The sequence below is a fragment of the Ochotona princeps genome, chromosome 19 (genome assembly GCF_030435755.1).
Source record: "Ochotona princeps isolate mOchPri1 chromosome 19, mOchPri1.hap1, whole genome shotgun sequence".
Lineage (NCBI taxonomy): Eukaryota > Metazoa > Chordata > Mammalia > Lagomorpha > Ochotonidae > Ochotona > Ochotona princeps.
In genome coordinates this window covers 39,630,473-39,636,472 of record NC_080850.1, presented here as the reverse complement: position 1 = coordinate 39,636,472, position 6,000 = coordinate 39,630,473, and the positions used below count along the sequence as shown (strand labels likewise).

Here is a 6,000-nt window from a genome sequence, read left to right as displayed (position 1 = left end):
GAATCTGGAATTGGAAGCAGAGCTGGGACTCAAACCCAGGCCCTGTGATGGTGATCCAGGCAGCCGGAGTGACATCTTACCCCCTGCCTGCCCCAGGGCTGCGTCTCTAGCCCTGGTTGACAACTGTGAGGCAAGCCACACTGGCACTAGGATCCTAGGCTTTCTGTGTGGCATGGTTTCCTTCCAAAACTGTACTGTGAAAGATCATTACACACTCCCATCAAATGCAACCAAAAATTTGAATCCCAGCCCCAAAGTAAAACAGTAGGAGCTAGATTTCCAGAAGGAGATTTTTATTATACAAATCAATAATTAATTCAGAAGTATTTATTAATGATTAATAAAATGTTCAAAATGTGCCTTCACTAGCAGTCAGTGATGTAAAAGTTAAACCATACTTTGCTAACCAGATTTATAAAGATTAAGATGTCTGTTACTCAGAATTAGTGAAAGACACACACACACACACACTGCTGATAGGAGAAGCTAACAGAACCTTTCTGAGAAGCAGTTTGCAGTGTATGCCAAAGTTTTATAAATATACATAACCAGCAGTTTCACTTCTAGGAATTTATGCTAAAGGAAAATCAGTTGAGAAGACAGATACATGCACAGAGATATTTAAGGCAGCATTGATGGCTCTTATCTGCAAGGGAAGGGAATTGGAGTAAGCATTTGGCACAGCAGCACTTAAGATACATCCCGTGGAAGAGTGCTCCACTTTGGACCCCAGCTTCCTGCTGATACACACCTAAGAGGCAGCCAGAGATGGTAAAACCTACACTGGGTCCTCATGTGGGCCTTGCCCAGCCCTGGCAGCTTTGGATTTGGGGAGTGAAACAGCAGGTGGAAGAAGTGTCTGTCAAATGAATAAAATGAACTAATTAATTAATTAACTTAAAAGGGAAATCAACGAAGTGTTCAAAAATAAGTGACAGACTCAGTAAATTATGTAAATGTAAGCAAAACAATATTGTGAAGCCATTGGGCTTCCCACAGCTATAACAGATTGAGTGTTACATATTGAAAACTGTTTAGAGTTTTGGTAAAGTTTGAAGAATTGCAAAGCACAATAAAACCATTTTGTGAAGTTACACATTTTGGGTGATGGTATTTGTCCTCACTTCCTTGGGATTTCTTTTTGCTATGACTTCTGTATTGAACATGGATTCATTTTTTTTCCAGGGGAGAGCACGAACACAGTCCCCCACTACCACAAATTACGCAGTTTCCCACATTTGGGGAAATCGCAGGGGTCGGCACATCCCAAGTGCAATGGATGAACCTCACCCTGGGAAAACCACCTGCGTGATCATGGCATCTCCCTGCCAGGTAAGTATCATGGATTCCTTTTATAATTTGAAAAGTAATATGAATAATAAGTATCTCAATGCTTAACCTCTTAGGAAATTCTTGCTGTGTATTTTAGAACTTTATGTCTGTAGACCTTGGTTACAGCAGAGGTAGGGCTGTGGTTTTAAGTAGCAAGTAAGTTTTCTGACTCATCAGAAGGGCAGATCCTCTGAGCCAGGTTCAAAGTAGCTAGTTGTCTTTTTTTTTTTTAAGTGAAAACAATTACTTGAACTCTCAGACCTGTCTTAACCTTTATAACCATTAGCTTGTTTATTTAAACTGGAATATTGAACCTAATGATTTTGGCCCCCTCTTCAAGGAAAGCTAAATTAGTTGGAAAGGGGACAAAAGGAAATTAGTGAAAAATAATTGCACGGTTGGAAATTGGGCTCTATAATGACTTGTCAGGAGAAGTCATTTAAAGAAGAAAACTCAGATTTTATGGGTTACCATAAACTTTGAAGAACATGACAAGAATCAAAACATTTGAATTGTTACAGAGATGATTCACAATAGTCATTAGACTGGCCTGTTATCTTGCGTTGTCTTTAAGATTTATTTATTTGAAAATCCGAGTAAGAGCAAGAGCAGTTGATTTTGTATCTGCTGGCTCCCTGCAATCCACCCCAGATGGCTGTTTCAGCCAGTGTAGGGCCAGGCCAAAGCCTGGTCTCCCACATGGGTGGCAGACACTTGGGCATCTCCCACTGCCTTCCCAGGTGCCATAGCAGCACGCTGGAGCAGATGGATGCCGGTGTTGCACGCAGCTGCCTAGCATTCTGCACCACTACCACAGCCCCTTGCGCTGTTGTTTTTTATTTTTTGTCCTTAAGTAACTGTTGGGTCGTTACATGTCCAGTGTTGTGTCTATAAGCATCTACAACCATTTGAATGTATTACTACAGAAAACAAATCCCTTTCTTTAAAATATCTTTTAAAAAGAATTCTTCCAAATAAGGACTTGATACATTATCATCTAAGATTCTCTCCATATTTAATGTTTTTAAGGGTTTCAAGTATCTTGGGAAAATTATGAAAACACATCTCAGATACTCTTAGGTCTTTTTAAAAGTGAGAAAAATGGAATCATTAAGGTCTTTACTAGAGGATACAAATCAGAGTTTTCTCATATACAGAAACGCAGTTTAGTTAGAGTAGTGCATTGTTGGGCTCCACAGGAAGGCATGTGTGCATGTGTGTTTTCTAAGTGTGTTTGTGATTTAAGCTTCTTTTATTTTTTATTTGAAAAGCATAGTTACACACAGGGAAAGACAAAGATCTTCCATTTGCTTCAATGGGGAGAGCTAAGCTTATCCAAAGCCAGGAAGCAGGACCTTCTTCCAGCCTTGGCAATCGTCTGCTGCCTTCCCGGGCCATAAACAGAGACCTGGATTGGAAGTGGAATAGCTGGGAAAGGAAGCAGCACCGATACGGGATGCAGGCTTAACCACAGTGCTGAACCCTAACTTTTAAAAATAGCATGATACAACACAGTGAATGCAGACAAAATGTTCTGGTAGCATATTGGTACATATTAATTTTTTAAAGATTTATTCATTTTCATTGCAAAGTGAAAAGACAGAGAGGAAGATCTTCGTCTGCTGATTCACTCCCCAGGTGGCCGCAACAGCCAGAGCTGCACCAATCTGAAGCCAGAAGCCAAGAGCCTCTTCTGGGTCTCCCCCTGGTGGGTGCAGGGTCCAAAGGCTTTGGGCCATCCTTGACTGCTTCCCTAGGCCACAAGCTCCCGACTAGGCTATCACACCACGCCCCGGTACATGTTAATTTTAAAGAGTGCAGTGGAAGAAAAAAAATGGATGCAAGATGCTAAGAACAGTGCTGTTCAAATTTGCACACTCCCAGGGGCAACAAAATAATACTAACAACTACTTTAGAAATCTGATCCAGAAAAATAATCATGTATTAATCAAGCACTTAAATGCCTTTGAGCATCAAAACAAAAATGAAATAAAAAACCTACAAAAGACACAATTGTAAGAGAGGACTTAGTTTCATGCCTCCCATGTGGGAGGCCCAGAAGGTGTTCCAGTTCCTGGCTCTGGCTTGCGCCAGCCCTGGGTATGTGGCAATCTGGCAAGTGAACCACCGAATGGAAGATGTCTGGCTCTGGCTTGCGCCAGCCCTGGGTATGTGGCAATCTGGCAAGTGAACCACCGAATGGAAGATGTCTTTCTCTCTGTTTCTCCCTCTCTAACTTGGCCTTTCAAATCAGTCATTTTTTTAAAAGTCATCAACATGCATGTACTTGATGTTTGCATACATCAGCCCCTGTTCTAAGCATCTTACCAATGGCTGTTCACATGAGCCTTCTAATCCTATGAGGCAATCAGCATTATTATTCCCTATTTCCCAGATGAGGAAACTGAGGCACAGAGAGATGACACTGTGGTCACACACTCGGTGAGTTGTGAAGCTGAGACTCAAATCCAGGCAGTTAGGTGTTGGTGGCCATGTGCGCAAGCGCTAAGCAATCATGTAGACACATCGCTTTATGTACTGATATCTCGTAATGATTCTGAGCTTTGAGTAGTGCAACCTGCACAATTAGAAGTATACAGGTAAATCACTGCAGAGAAAAATAACTTTTCTAATGGAGAATTTGAGTTGGAACAGATTTTCTTGACTTGCTTTCTGACAAACCCATGTGAAGGTGGACATAGGGAATGTGGAGAGACTTTGTTTATTTTAAATGCAGTTCTTGTAAACTATTTGGATAAGCAAAGCATAACAGATCAGATTTATTTTTAAAATGTGGGCTATCCTTTGAAAGCTATTTTAAAACACGATTTTAAGTATTACCTCATTAAAAAGCACAATAAGGTTTTTTGATTAATGCTTAATTTTGTATCTGACTTAAAAATCTCCATACTATTTTTAATTAAAGAGGAATGCAACTGGGACTTAGGTAAGAAAACAAAATTACGACATTAACAGCATAAACAAGCATCTCTAAGGTAACATTTTTCTTTTTTCCATGATGGGATAATCACTTTCTTTCTCAAGGGAAATGCCACTGACTTAATCTGTCTGCAGCCTGCCAGCTGGTAAAGTAGCAAAACCTCAACCAGGTAGAACTTTAGCACAGCATGTTCCGCTCAACCTCCTTGTAACAAACAAGCAAACTGATTTTATCCCCTAGCACATGGGTAGAGCCTCAATGTGTGTTCAGACATTGCAGCTGCACAGAGCTTTAGCTCTAGGCTACTTCTTGTTTCCTTTTAGGATCTTTCAGCCCTTCTGAGAAATGTGAAATCAGGAGTAACAATTGAAATCCCTTCTGATCCTAGAAAATTCCAAGCACATTCGATTGCTGTTGCTGCCTACCTTGCTACACAGGTTGTCAAAGGCAGCCCTTCCAGCCAGAGGGAGAGAGGAGCGAAACTAGCAGACCATTACTCCCTGTGGACACTGGCGGTTGGTTTGTGCCCTTCGCAGCAGACTCCCACACCTGCATCTGACACGTGAGTCACAGGATGCTAAAGGAGACCTTTCCTGACCATGTCACTGCAAGGTGCAGGTGGATATTCCGTGGCGGCTACTGAACTGTTGCTGCCAAAAGTTCCACCCACTGTGCTTCCACTTCCTTGGTGGCTAACACATGTCACCTTGTAGATATGATTTTCATGGGTTTTTGTTGTTGTTTGTTTGTTTGTTTTTGCCTCTAGGTTCAATTTTATATTGCTGATCCAACAGGAAATGCCTTTTTCTCCTCTTTCTGTATCAGGCCTAACCTGTGGAGGGCTTTTATCTTTTATCTATTGCATTTTTCACCTGTGAAATGGGATGAATCCTCTGATGTGTCTCTGCAGCCTTGTGAGAATTGAGAGTTTGAATGTAGAGTTTAGCCGAATATCCAGGGATACTGTTAGCTGTACGATTACTATCATTGCATGTACTGTCTGTTAACTAATGCCGTTACTATTAGCCCCACCCTCTCTGGCTTATTCTTCCTGCTTTTCACTTCAGCTCCTGGGATCTTCCATCTGTCTCAGTGCTTTTAGAATCAAGACAACACTGTCACTCGACACTCTTGCTCCTTGATGCCAGGTTCACACTGCAAGGGTTTTGCCCGTATTATTTCCTTTGAAACCCCCTGCAAGTTAGTTTTAATTGTCTTCCCCATCACTGCTGAGAAGTCACTTCCTTCTGAAGCCTGCCCTCTCTATTTTGCAGTCTCTCCTGTAGCACATTTATGTGAGTGACTGCTATTTGTTACTACTGTAGGTTTATTTCTGTTTCCTCCAAGAGACAGTTCAGACTGAGCTTTTGTTATGCATCCCACACAGCCTTGCTTCTTTCACTGTCTCCTTGCCTTAGGAAAAAAAAAAAGCGATATAAATCTTCCTGTTGCCTACTCATTCTCCAGAATTCATCCAGTTGCTTGCATTTCCAAGGCCACCTGCCGTGGTCAAAGCCACATTACTTCCTGGAATGGTATAGTACCTCTCAACACATCTCCTTTCTCTTCCCCCAAGACTGATACCCTGGCCTATTCAGAAAGCAACTACCCTGGTCCTTTAATTACAGTCATGTGTTTTTAAGGACAGGAGTCCTTTCTGAGAAGTGCATCACAAAGCAATTTTGTGGCTGTATAAATATCATCAGGCACTTTACACAAACTCAGAT

The 6,000-nt window shown here is 41.5% G+C and overlaps 1 non-coding gene across 1 annotated transcript; it reads right to left on the bottom strand.

Moving 5' to 3' along the window:
• Positions 1 to 1,182: 1,182 nt before the first annotated feature.
• LOC118760142 (U1 spliceosomal RNA) lies at positions 1,183 to 1,340 on the bottom strand. Its single transcript, XR_004996611.2, has one exon. It is a non-coding gene; the product is annotated as a U1 spliceosomal RNA (small nuclear RNA).
• Between the last annotated feature and the right edge of the window lie 4,660 nt (positions 1,341 to 6,000).